The sequence below is a fragment of the Sus scrofa genome, chromosome 1 (assembly GCF_054392235.1).
Source record: "Sus scrofa isolate SSC_HxYL_T2T_F1_AM1 chromosome 1, Sscrofa_HxYL_maternal_Yorkshire_Landrace_v2.0, whole genome shotgun sequence".
Classification (NCBI taxonomy): Eukaryota; Metazoa; Chordata; class Mammalia; order Artiodactyla; family Suidae; genus Sus; species Sus scrofa.
In genome coordinates, this window is record NC_139383.1 from 71,594,541 (window position 1) to 71,608,890 (window position 14,350).

A 14,350-nucleotide genomic window follows, 5' to 3' on the forward strand; every position below is an offset into this window, starting at 1 on the left:
AAACATTATGTGATCTTCTCAATAGATGCAGAAAAAACATTTGATAAAATTCAATATCCATTTACAATAAAAACTCTCAACAAAGTGGATATAGAAGGAACATACCTCAACATATGAAAAGCAATACATGCATAAGTTGTTTTACTACACTTAGCTTTATTGCACTTCACAGATGTTGTTGTTTTGTTTTTTGTTTTTTGTTTTTACAAATTGAACATTTGTGGCAACTTGATAGCAAACAAGTTTATATTTTTTCTGGCTGTGCCTGCAGCATGAGGAAGTTCTTGGGCCAGGGATTGAACCTGCACCACAGCAATGACCTGAGCTACGGCAATGACAATGCCAGATCTGTAATCTGCTAGGCCATCAGGGAACTCCTCTGCCATTTTTTCAATATCATTTGTTCGCTTCATGTCTCTCTTTCACATTTTTGTAATTCTCAGTGTTTAAAAATTTTTCATTAATACTATATTTGTTATGGTGATCTGTGGTCTGTGATCTTTGATGTTACTGTTGCAAAATATTACAACTTGCTAAAAGCTCAGATCATGGTTAGCCTTCTTTAGCAATAAAGTATTCTAAAATTAATTTATGTACTTTTTAAAAGAACATAATCAGTGCTATTACCCACTTAATAGCAGTGTAGTATATACAAATCTTTTTAAGCACTGGGAAACAAAAAAAAAAAGCGTATGAGTCTCTTTATCGTGACACTTGCTTTATTGCAGTGGTTTGGAATTGAACCCACAATATTTTTGAGGTATGCCTATATAGGACAAACTCATGAGTAATAGCATACTCAATAGTGAAAAGCTGAAAGAATTTCCTCTAGGATCAGGAATGAGGCAAAGATGCCCACTTTCTCCACCTTTATTCAATATAGTTTTGATATTTCTAGCCACAACAATCAGACAAGAAAAAGAAACAAGATACATCCAAATTGGAAGGAAAGAAGTAAAATAGTAACTATTTGCAGATGACATAATACTATATATAGAAAACCCTAAAGAGGCAACAACAAAGCTATTAAAACTAATCAATGAATTTTGTGAAGTTGCAGATACAAAATTAATATACAGGAGGGTTCCCTTTTCTCCACAGCCCCTCCAGCACTTGTTATTTGTGGATTTATTAATGATGGCCATTCTGACTGGTGTGAGGTGGTATCTCATGGTAGTTTTGATTTGCATTTCTCTTATAATCAGCGATGTTGAGCATTTTTTCATGTGTTTGTTGGCCATCTGTATATCTTCTTTGGAGAAATGTCTTTTCAGGTCTTTTGCCCATTTTTCCATTGATTGATTGGTTTTTTTGCTGTTGGATTGTATAAGTTGTTTATATATTCTAGAGATTAAGCCCTTGTCAGTTGCATCATTTGAAACTATTTTCTCCCATTCTGTAAGTTGTCTTTTTGTTTTCTTTTTTGTTTCCTTTGCTGTGCAAAAGCTTTTCAGTTTGATGAGGTCCCATGGGTTTATTTTTGCTCTAATTTCTATTGCTTGGGAGACTGACCTGAGAAAATATTCATGATGTTGATGTCAGAGAGTGTTTTGCCTATGTTTTCTTCTAGGAGTTTGATGGTGTCCTGTCGTATATTTAAGTCTTTCAGCCATTTGGAGTTTATTTTTGTGCATGGTGTGAGGGTGTGTTCTAGTTTCATTGCTTTGCATGCAGCTGTCCAGGTTTCCCAGCAATGCTTGCTGAATAGACTTTCTTTTTCCCATTTTATGTTGGAGAAAAGGGAACCCTCCGGCACTGCTGGTGGGAATGTAAACTGATACAGCCACTATGGAGAACAGTTTGGAGATACCTTAGAAATCTACACATAGAACTTCCATATGACCCTGCAATCCCACTCTTGGGCATCTATCCGGACAAAACTCTACTTAAAAGAGACACATGCACCCGCACGTTGATTGCAGCACTATTCACAATAGCCAGGACATGGAAACAATCCAAATGTCCATCGACAGAGGATTGGATTCGGAAGATGTGGTATATATACACAATGGAATACTACTCAGCCATAAAAAGGATGACATAATGCCATTTGCAGCAACATGGATGGAACTAGAGAATCTCATACTGAGTGAAATGAGCCAGAAAGATAAAGACAAATACCATATGATATCACTTATAACTGGAATCTAATATCCAGCACAAATGAACATCTCAGAAGAGAAAATCATGGACTTGGAGAAGAGACTTGTGGTTGCCTGATGGGAGGGGGAGGGAGTGGGAGGGATCGGGAGCTTGGGCTTATCAGACACAACCTAGAATAGATTTACAAGGAGATCCTGCTAAATAGCATTGATAACTTTGTCTAGATACTCATGTTGCAACAGAAGAAAGGGTGGGGAAAAAAATGTAATTGCAATGTATACATGTAAGGATAACCTGACCCCCTTGCTGTACAGTGGGAAAATAAATTTAAAAAAATTAAAAAAAATAATATACAGAAATTGGTTGCATTTGATAATGTACAATAAGAAAGGGAAATTAATAATAAAATAATCCCACTTACAAGTGCATCAAAAATAATTTAACATTTAGGAATAAATTTAACTGAAGAGATGAGACATATACTTTGTAAACTGTAAGACTTTGATGAAAGAAATTGAAAACAAAAAAAGTGAAAAGATATATCATATTCATGAGTTGAAGAAATAATATTGTCAAAATGTCTATATTACCCAAAGGAATCTACAGATTCAATACAATATCTTTCAAAATACTCATGGCATTTCTCAGAGAACCAGAGTAAATAATCCTAAAATTTGTGTGGAACCACAAAAGATAGTAAATAGCTACAGCACTACTGAGAAAGAAAAATGGAGCTGGAGGAATCAGCAAAACACAAAGGCAACCTGCTGAATGGAAGAAGATATTTTCAAATGATATATCCAATAAGGGTAAATATTCAAAATACATAAAAACTCATACAACTCAATATAAAAAAAATCCAGTTAAAAAAATGGACAGAAGACCTGACTAGACATGTTTCCAAAGAAAACATACAGGTAGACAACAGGCACATGAAAAGATGCTCAACATCACTAATCATTAGGAAAAAGCAAATCAAAAACGCAATTAGATATTACCTCTTACCTAATAGAATAGCTGTTATCAAAAAGACAAGGAATAGCAAGTGTTGGCAAGGTTGTGGAGAAAAGTACACACTTGCGCATTGAATATAAATTGGTGTAGCCACTATGGAAAACAGTATGGAATTTCTTCAAAAAATTAAAAATAAGACTGCCAAATGATCCTGCAATTCAAGTTCTGGGTATTTATCTAAAGAAAATGAAAACAGTAGTTTGAAAAGTTATATGTACCGCAGTTTTCATTGCAGCATTAGTAACAATAGCCAAGACACAGAAGAAACCTAAATGTCTGTAGATTGGAGACTAGATAAAGATGATGAGGTATATATACACAGTGAAATATTACTCAGCCATAAAAAAGAATGAAATTTTGCCATTGTCAACAATGTGATGTGCCTGGAGGGCATTATACTAAGAAAAATAAGTTAGAAAAGGAAAGATACGTAATATGACTTCACTGAGATGTGGAATAAAAACCAAAACAAATGAACAAACAAAACAAGAATAGACTCATAGATACACATAACAAATTGGTGGTTTCCCAATGGAGGGGGATGGCAGAATGTGCAAAATAGATGAAGATGATTAAGAGATACAAACTGCAGTTATACAGTAAATAAGGCCTTGGGATAGAATGTACAACATAGGGAATACAGTCAATAATACTCTAATAACACTGCATGGTGACAGATGGTAACTAGACTTACTGTGGTGATCATTTTTTAATGTATCAAATCTCTATGTTGTACACTTGAAACCAACATAGTATTGTAAGTCAGTTATACTTCAATAAGAAAATTTTAAATAAATATTTTAAGTGTGTTCAAAGGTAAAACTACCATGTGTTCCCTCTAAAAGATAAAAGTGAGAAGTATCCAAATTATCTAAGAAGTTATATTAAATTTATGTTGGCAATGCTGAATTCACTTTTTAATTTTTAAAATTAAGTATCAAATACATCAAAAGAGTATTTATACGATATGTATGTTGTGATTCTCATCCCTGGGACTTAAAAATCCTGTTATGAGCAGTTTCAAACATACACAAAAAGGAAGAGAATATGGTGAGCCCTATACCTATCACTCAGCTCCATGAATTATTGACACACAGTTATTCCTGTTTCATGTGATCCTTAGCTATGGCATTATTTTAAAGAAAATTACAGATTTCATATAGTTTCATCCATAAATACTTTAAAATGTATTTCTAAAAGATAAGGACTTGTGTTAAACCTAATACCAGGGTCATATCTAAAATTAATTGCAGTGGAGTTCCCATTGTTACCGAATCTGACTAGAAACCGTGAGGTTGCGGGTTTGATCCCTGGCCTTGCTCAGAGGGTTAAGGATCTGGCGTTGCTGTGAGCGGTGGTCTAGTTCACAGACGCAGCTTGGATCCCTTGGATCCCAAGTTGCTGTGGCTCTGGCGTAGGCCGGTGGCTACAGCTCCGATTCGACCCCTAGCCTGGGAACCTCCGTATGCCATGGGAAGCAGCCCTAGAAAAAGGCAAAAAGACAAAAATAAATAAATAAATAAATAAATAAATAAATAAATAGAAATTAATTGCAGTAACATGGATGGAACTATAGACTCTCATACTAAGTGAAGTAAGAAAGAGAAAGACAAATACCATATGATATCACTTATATTTGGAATCTAATATATGGCACAGATGAACTTTTCCACAGAGAAGAAAATCATGAACATGGAGAAGAGACTTGTGGCTGCCAAGGGGGAGAGGGAGGGAGTGGGAAGGATTGGGAATTTGGGGTTAATAGATGCAAACTATTACCTTTGGAATGAATAAGCAATGAGATCCTGCTGTATAGCACTGGGAACTATGTCTAGTCACTTATGATAGAGCGTGATAATGTGAGAAAAAAAGGTATACATACATGTGTAACTGGGTCACCTTGCTAATACAGTAGAAAATTGACAGAACACTGTAAACCAGCTATAATGGAAAAAATAAAAATCATTATAAATGGAAAAAAAATTAAAAAATAAAAGCAAAAAAACTAAATTAATAATAATTCTTAGGTGTCAGTATTTTCCCAGAGCCCTTTATAGCAAATATAGATGCTGTTGTAGTTATCGTTGCTGTGCAGCAAACTACCCTGAAACCTGGAGGCTTTAAATAAGAGCCCATTATTATCTCTCATGTAGAAAGGTTTTTAGCCTTTTTTTTTTTTTTTTAACCACACCCTCTTCACATGGAATTTTCCCAGACCAGGGACTGAATCTGAGCCACAGTTGCGACCTACATCACTGCTGTGGCAACGCTGTTTCATAAGCCTCTGAGCCAGCCCAGGGATCAAACTGTGCCAGCCACAGAGACAATGCTGGATCATTAACCCACGGCGTCACAGTGGGAACTCCAAGGTTTTTAATCATTAAGTCAATTTCTTTTTTTTTTTTTTTTTGTCTTTTTGCCTTTTCTAGGGCCGCACCCTGAGGCATATGGAGGTTCCCAGGCTAATCAGAGCTGTAGCCACCAGCCTACACCAGAGCCACAGCAACACAGGATCTAAGCCATGTCTGCAACCTACACCACAGCTCATGGCAACAATGGATCCTTAACCCACTGAGCAAGGCCAGGGATTGAACTCGCAACCTCATGGTTCCTAGTTGGATTCGTTAACCACTGCACCAAGATGGGAACTCCTGTTTTTTGCTTTTTAGGGCTGCACCCTTTGCATATGGAGATTTTCAGGCTAGGGGTCCAATCGGAGCTACAGCTGCTGGCCTACACCACAGCTGCAGCAACATCAGACCCGGGCCACGTTTGCAACCTACATCACAGCTCATGGCTACGCCAGATCCTCAACCCACTGAGCAAGGCCAGGGATCAGACCTGCATCCTCATGGTTGCTGCTCAGATTCATTAACCACTGAACCACGATGGGAACTCTGGGTTATTTTTTATTATAACTTTTTTTTTCTTTTTTCACTCATTAGCCATTACCTTTGCCATCCTCTCGGAGATAGGAGTTCATCCTTCCATTGAGGATTTACTCTGGGTGCGAGCTCTACTGTCTGTGCGTTTCAAAGCTCCTGTTCACCTAGTTCAGTGTGTGCCCTCAAGATGGAAGCAGACCAGCGTCCTCTCCTCCCTGCATGCTCTCCTTTAGTTTTTGACCACAGTATTTCTTATGGTCTCTTCTCACCAGTTTTCAATGCATTTAAGAAGTTTTTTGGGGGTTTCATTTTTTGCTTTTTTAGGACCACACCAGTGGCATATGGAAGTTCCCAGGCTACGGGTTGACTAGGAGCTGCAGCTGCCAGCCTACACCATAGCCACGTCTGTAATCTACACCACAGCTCAAGGTACTGCTGGATCCTTAATCCACTGAGCAAGGCCAGGGATCGCTCATGGAAACTAGTTGGGTATATTACTGATGAGCCACAATAGGAACTTCCTAAGAAGTTTTTAAAAATTACATATTATCCATCGCTTCTCACTGGTTGTGAAACTAGTCTGCTATAGTCCATCAGGTAAAGCTGATATTGGCATCTTATTTGGTGACTGTTGAATTCCTGTGACATGGAATAAGTAACATATTTCAGAAGATCAAGGCTTTGCCATTTCTTGACACAAGCACTGGAAATGCTCTTAGAGAATAATTTAACAAAATATGTAGAGTGAATGTTCACAAATAGTAGCCCAACATCTAATAAAGACATACACACTGAAAAGAGAGAAATCATATATTTTTAAGTTCCATTCAGAGTCCTCAAAAATACAGCCAATAAATCTGAATTGACTGCCATATGTTTGGCAAAAAAATACATAGGAGTATTCATAGCAGCATCTCTCCCATCAAAAATTGAAGGAAAAGAAAAGAACCAACAAATACCTATCAATGGTAAGACAGATGCTCCATAGCAGTAAGAATGGACAAACGACAAGCCATGCAACCATGTAATGAATCTCATAAATAGTGTTGAATGAGAGACACTCAGAACAATAATATGTAAATTTGTGTGGCTCCATTTATATGATGTTCCAAAACAGACAGAGTTAATTTATTGAGTTACAATTCAAGATGTTAGTGATAGGGGTGGGTGCATGAGGACTTCTGGGGATCAGTTCATGTTCAATTTCTTTATCTGAAAGCTTGTTACATAGGTATGTTTATTTTGTGAAAATTGGTTGAACTCTATGCACTTTTTGTATATATACTTCAATAACATTTTACACTACAGAAAATCCAGAGCGAAAGATAAAAAGTCGCTAATGTATTTAAGAAATGAAATATCCTCCTGAGACTGCTCTTGATTTTTAAAGGAAAAGTTTATGCTAATGAAGTGTTTAAAAAATGAAACTGTAACTGTTTAATGACTCCTCTGGAAAGCTTGTGACCTTGATCTTGAGAAGTGGGAATAAGGAAAATGGAGATATATTTCCTCTAAGTGTAGGAAAACGCTCCAAGTTATACTGTGGAATTGTGAAGGGCTCTTTGTTTTTTTTTTTTTTAACTCTCATTTAAATGTTTTAAATTGAGGTATAGTTAACATACAGTGTTTTGTTCATTTCAGGCATACAGTAAAGTGATTCTGTTTCTTTCCTGATATATACATCCAGGTTCTTTTCCATTATAGGTTATTACAAGATATTGAATATTGTTCCCTGTGCTATATAGTTTAATAGTGTTTATGTTTACTGATCACCCGCAAAACTTGTGGAAATTTAAAAATCTATTCTTGTGAACTAGTGCAAAAAGGCTCCAGCACAGAAACCCCTTTTCTACCCCTGGGCAGCTTTGTGTGACCTTGAAGAAATTACTTTACTTATGGAGCTTTAGTTTTCTCATCTGAAATGTAGTGATACAATATCAGGTTATGGAAAAGGGTAAAACATTTGTGACCATGCCTCACAGATGGATGGATCTCTTAGATGGTTAGAGCTCTAACCATCTAAGAGCTCTTCTTAATAGGACAATAGAAAGAGCCATTTGTTAGTCTTATTCTTTGGCAGTTGCCCTCATTCCACTCCAAGCCTGCATCTTCATCTGTAGAAAGAGAATACACACTCTGTCCGGCACCTGGTAAATGATCTTTTGATTATTAATAATATTATGAGAATATTGATGAGCACCAGGTCTGGTTCTAGTTGTTTTTAATTTCTGCAGTGACTCATCATCTAAGTGCAATTATATCCCTGAGGGCCCTGAATGATTCCTCTGCATGTCACAAAGAAACATCGAAGTGGTTTCCATTCCTGGCCCTCCCAGTAAAATCCTCTTTGCCACCAGTAAAGCATCATGATCTTACTAAGAAACGCAGTGGGTCATTTCATTCTACGCATATAGTTTGTCTTGGGCTACAGAAAAATCTCAGGTTAGCATTCCAACTCTGCGGACTTGCCAAAACTTGTCAGTAGATTTTTGGATTCTTTATAAGAATTTTGGTTCTTCATTTTAATTCATGCCCTAACTTTAAACATAGATTATCCCCTATTCTGCTATTTGTCAAGATGCCTACATTTTTCATTTTAACCTCATTTTCTGCATCGTAGGTTTCCATTCTGAGATGGAGATAAATCATGCTGCCCCAGCCTGTTCGTAGGGTATTAATCATCCAGTTCTCTTCAATGGGCTTTTCATATGGTTGCCTGTTTTACATCTGTTCATTCTTTTCTCATATAAGAGGTACAGCCTACTCCTATTTCTATTTCTTTTAAAAATCTGATGTAAAATAGTGGATTTTCCCCATGACATTTGCATTGGTTGAAGATTTATCAGAAATTATTTGACTTAGGAGGATACCATAATTTCTGTTTGCATTATTTCTTTGCATTTCATGGTATCTCACCTCCCAAACCCCTATGGGGAAGCAGCACTGGCAATAACCTCTTAAACTGATTCTCTCAAGTCTTCCTCCTTAGAGTTTAGGCAGGTCTCAAATTTCTTCAGGGCAGAGATTACCTGTTTCCTTTATCAGCTAATCCATAGGTAAACCTAGTGATTCTTTTGCTATGGAAGGATATAGGGAGGAATTTATTTGCAAGGCAAATAAAAGAAAAAAAAACTGAACCTTTATACTCTTAGGATAGGATGTTGGGAGAAACTTATTCTTCAAAAATGTTTATCTTTTCTTAAGACTTAGTCATTCCTGAAATAAACATCAGTTGTAATTTTTACTTTAAAATTAGAGTTAAGCTAGAAACTGTTAATAAAGCCTTGTATAGACATTCTGCTGCTGCCAGTGACATTACTTTAGTCATGTGATAGTAACCATGATATCATTGGTATAACCTAATATTCCTTTGCATTTGGGGTTATGTTTTGACAGTGACCTTTGTCTGTGTTTTTCAAAGGATAGATAAGCAATTGCTGAATTTTTTTTTCCCCCAAGCAAGCATTTGAAGGCTATTATCGGTATATTTCTAGACAAAGTTCTTTTCTTTTTGTCTTTTTAGGGCCGCACCAGCTGCATATGGAAGATCCCAGGCTAGGGGTTGAATTGGAGCTGTAGCTGCCGGCCTACACCACAGCCACAGCAACTTAGTATCTCGGAATGGGTGCTTCTTTGAAGCACTGAGTTGCTTTTAACTTGGGGTCTCAATGAAATGTGTGCTTGCTTGTGTTTCTCTCTGCTTTGCCACTAGGAAGCTCAGGACTGATTTGGTGGCCTTTGTTGTTGTAGTTGTTGTCATTCAGGGTCTGCCTTTTGCTTTTGTGTTAACCTTAACCTGCCTTAATTCTTTTCCACTCAATTTTTTCACCTATTTATTTTCATCCTGCTATAATGTGCATATTTATATAGCCTTATTTTGGAATAGTCAAAGTAGAACTACTGTAAGTAATATGATATGAGATGTTATATATATACACTCCCTTCTGAACATCTCCAGCTTTGATGGTCCATATGGATATAATTTTTTTTCTTTTTACAACCACACCTGCAGTATATGGATGTTCCTGGGCTAGGGGTTGAATCAGAGTTGCAGATGCAGGCCAACGTCACAGTCATCAAAACACCAGATCTGAGAGGCATCTGCGATCTACACTTCAGCTGCGGCAACGCAGGATTCTCATCCCACTGAGGGAGGCCAGGGATCAAACCCTTAACCCGCTGAACCGCAGTGGGAACCCCCCATGTGGGTATAACTTAAATTCCACATCTTAGAAATATATCCTCCTCCTAACACTCTCTACCATGAACTGATCTCCCAAACTAGTAGTAATCCTAACTTAATCTTTGACTCTTCTTTCATCACATCCAGTCAGTCACCAAATTCTCCCAGTTTCTTGTGGGACTTCTTTTTCATCCCCAGTTTGTTCTGTGTTCTGCTTTCAGAACAACCATCCTAAAATATGTATCAGATCTTGTTAGTGCCAATTTAAAACCCTCCACTGTCTCCTCATTGTCCACAAGATAAATCCCAAACCACTTTGCATCATGAGCAAGCTCTTCATGATTTGAACAGTGAACTCTTTTCTCTCCATAGTGGGAGCTTATTCTCCTTCCAGAAGTCTGCCACTCGCCAAGTCACTGTTTGCTTCAGGTTGGGTTCCCTTGGAAGCAGACCCTGAGGCAGACAGAATTGGAGTGTAGGAGTTTGATCAGGCTGTGCTCTTTGGGATTACCATGACAAGAAGGGGACAAAGCAGAAAGGGGCTGAGAGAGAAGCTGAGCTGTCCTAAGTGGAGCCTGCTTGTGGGAATTGGCCAAGGCTGTCAATCAGGGCTTTCCCTCCTCCTCTGGAGAGCCAGCTCCCCTCAGCCCCGGCCCCAGCTCAGTCTCAAACAAGGCCTCAGCTGCCCCCACAGAGTGTTTGAAAGCCGGGATGGCCCTTTGGGGTTGTCCTAAATTTGAGGTGAGAGGGCTGGGCCTCTATACCCCTCTGTTATCAGTCCCTGGGTGTGGCCGTCTCCCTGGAAGGGGGCATCGCCTGGGGCAAACTCTCTTCAGCTGAGGCAGTTCCCAAAGAAGGCTGTCAGCAGAAGGCCGTGTGGAAGCACCTCCCCGGCAGCTGGAGTGGGAGAGCTTCAAGAGCAGCTCACGATGAGGTCTAGAAGCCTCGCCAACTTGCAGCTCTCTGAGCACCCCTGGTTCGGCTGGGTTGGGAGCCACGTGACAGTGTGCAACTCAAGTTTGAGAGTGGCTCTCATAGCCTGGCCCCTGTACCAGGTAAAGGAGTCTTTAGGCAAAGTCAGATGGAGTCTCCTGTTTTCTCTCCAACCTTTGAATTAAGGATTTACGAATTATGGACTGTCACCTTCTTTTATTAAGCTCTCCACCCCTGAAGTCCTTTACTTTATCAGCTTCTCCATGTTCTTTTCTGACAGTGGTTCTCAACTGGGGACAAACTTGCCATCCAAGATGATACCACAGAGTTGGTCTGGTGAGGACACTGCCCTGGGCACCCTGAACACTGACTTGTACACCCTGTGCCTTGGCTAGGGTGTTCCACCGCTGGTGCTGGGTCCTTGCAGCCCCTCAGCCCTGGGTGCCGCCACTGCTGCCACTGTGGAAACTCTGCTTGCTGTTCCTGCTCCTTTGCATCCCCTGTCTCAAGGTCTGGAGTATATGGAACCCGTGAAGCTCGAGATGTTAGCTGCAAAGGATGCTGAGAGCGTGAGTATCTGGCAGTTTCAGCTTGGACGGTGGGAGGTAGTCATTACCTGTGACCAAAACTCACAAGGAGGGCCAATTCCCAGACACAGAAGGTGTTTTAGATGCTGGAGAGCAAAATAGCGACTTGTAGGTGAAAAAGGTGTGCATTCCTCCTGCCACTTGCATGTATTTCAGGCCATTTTGTTGTACGATCTCCAACAGCAAAAGCTTGGGTGTGTATAGCACTCTATTTTTCTAGTGCATTATCTCAGGTTAATTCGTAGATTTCTGACCCTGTCATAACTGATCTTTACTTTATTACACACATACACACTCATACCTTGGTGCGATAGCCTAGTTACCGTATTTACTTCCTCTGTGTAAAAATAGGTGTATGTCTCCTGAAGATCTTACCTTTATTATTCAAATTCATTTCCTCCTGTATTAGCAGTGCCAAAATAAACAATGCTGGAAACAGCTTCCTAATGAAATAGAGCTAGACAGTGTGACTTTTCATTTCTGTCTTTGATTAATTATGTGCTTGTCTTCTCTTTTATGAAAGAGAAATCCACACGTAAAGCTGTATTGAGGCAGAAAAACAAAGAGACTCTTATTAAGAGTTCTTAGTTCTAGTGTGACATTTTCTTTTCTTTTTTTTTTCTTGTTGTCACTTGATGGATCTTTTCATTCACCTTTTCTGACATCCAAGTTGAAAACTTTTATGTTTCATAGACGAGCTGCTGATCCTCTGACAGAGCTCTGCAAAAGTTTCTGGGTTTGCCATTCTCATAAAATACCAATATTGTCTGGAAGACAGCAGAAACTGCCAGTGTAGTAGGACAGATTTTCAAGTGAATTTAATGAGACATCCTGAAGGAAGAATCCAGAGGCAGATCCAGTTTGACTTTCACATAAAGACTAGGGGCGGCCAGTTTGCCTGTCACTGTTGGAGATGCTTGGGTATGTGGGTAAGAACCCATCCTGCAAGTTAACAAACCCAGGCCTAGGATCACTTTTTCACTGCTCCTCGAGATGTCCCCCCACACTGTCATCGATCATCATTCCAGCTTTATAGATGGAGAAACTGACTTGTAGGAAAAGCAGCCCACAGACTCAGTATTAAAAGTAATAGGAAAACAAATCATCAAAGCAAAAACCCAAGACTTTCCAGAGCAGGAAGGAAGGAGGGGAGTCCTTCCCAGTCGGAGGCTGCCGATCCCCAACCCGGGTTTCTTAACTCCTCAGAATGGCAGGCTTTGTCTTCTTTTTAAATAAACTTTTAATTTTAGAAGAGTTTTAGATTTATAGAAAAGTTGTAAAGATAGAACAGAGAGTTCCAATATTCCCATATTGTTAGCATCGTATATTAGTATGGTACATTTGTCACAGTTAATGAGCCAAGACTGAGATATATTATTATTAACTAAGTCCATAGAGTTGATTCAGATTTCCTTATTTTTTTTTAATTTACTTTTTGTCTTTTTATGGCCGCACCTCCAGCATATGGAGGTTCCCAGGCTTGGGGTCGAATTGGAGCTGCAGCTGCTGACCTACACCACAGCCAGAGCAACTCAGGATCTGAGCTGCATCTGTGATCCACATCACAGCTCAGGTAACACTGGATCTTTAACCCACTGAGCAAGGCCAGGGATCGAACCCAAGTCCTCATGGATAATAGTTGGTTTCATTAACTGCTGAGCCATGACGGGAACTCCCAGCTTTCTTTAGGTTTTTTTTTTTTTTTTTAATTGAAATACAATTGACATACATGATTATGTTAGTATCGGGTGTACAATATAATGATTGAATATTTGTATACATGCCAAAATGATCACCACAAGTTTAGTTAATGTCCATCACCACATGTAGGTACACAATTTTTCCTTGTGATGAGAACATTTAAGATCTACTTTTTAGCAACTGTCAAGTATACGGGACAGCACTATTAACTGTAGTCACCATGCTATACATTACATCCCCACGACTTATTCATTTTATAGCCAGATGTTTGTACCTTTTGACCACCTTCATGCATTTCATCCACACCCTCCCCCTGCCTCTGGCAAGCACCAATCTGTTCTCTGTATTTATGAATTAGAGTTTTTCCCCCAGATTCCACGTACAAGGGAGATCATTTGGTATTTATCTTTCTCTGTCTGATTCGTTTTATTTAGCATAATGCCCTCAAGGTACATCTATGTTGTCACATATGGCAGGATTTCCTTCTTTTTTTTTTTTTTTAGCTTTTTAGGGCTGCGCTTGTGGCATATGGAGTTTCCCAGGCTAGGGGTCGAATCAGAGCTATAGCTGCCAGCCTATGCCACAGCCACAGCAATGCCAGATCCAAGCTGTGTCTGCAACCTACACCACAGATCATGGCAATACCGGATCCCTAACCCACTGAGCAAGGCCAGGGATCAAATCCACAACCTCATGGTTCCTAGTTAGATTCGTTTCCACTGTGCCATAATGGGAACTCCAGGATTTCCTTCTTTTTTAATGGCTGAATAATATTCCACTGCACGTGCATGCGTGTGTGTGTGTGTGTGTGTGTGTGTGTGTGTGTGTGTTATATTTCTTTATCCATTCATCTGTCAATGGACACTAAGGTGTTTCTGTGTCTTAGTTCTTGCACATAATGCTGCAGTGAAAATGGGGGCACATATGTCTTTTACAGTTATTGT

General features: G+C 39.1%; 1 long non-coding RNA gene across 8 annotated transcripts in view; it reads left to right on the forward strand.

Moving 5' to 3' along the window:
• The window catches only part of LOC106508909 (uncharacterized), a 156,082-nt gene that overhangs the window by 64,426 nt on the left and 77,306 nt on the right, over positions 1 to 14,350 (forward strand). For 6 of the 8 annotated variants that reach the window (XR_014806494.1, XR_014806507.1, XR_014806499.1 and 3 more), the window contains one exon: positions 11,399 to 11,687. This is a non-coding gene — a long non-coding RNA (uncharacterized LOC106508909). Of the gene's footprint in view, positions 1 to 11,398; positions 14,017 to 14,350 lie in introns of all 8 variants that reach the window. The other 2 variants (XR_014806506.1, XR_014806508.1) reach the window with 2 other exon arrangements.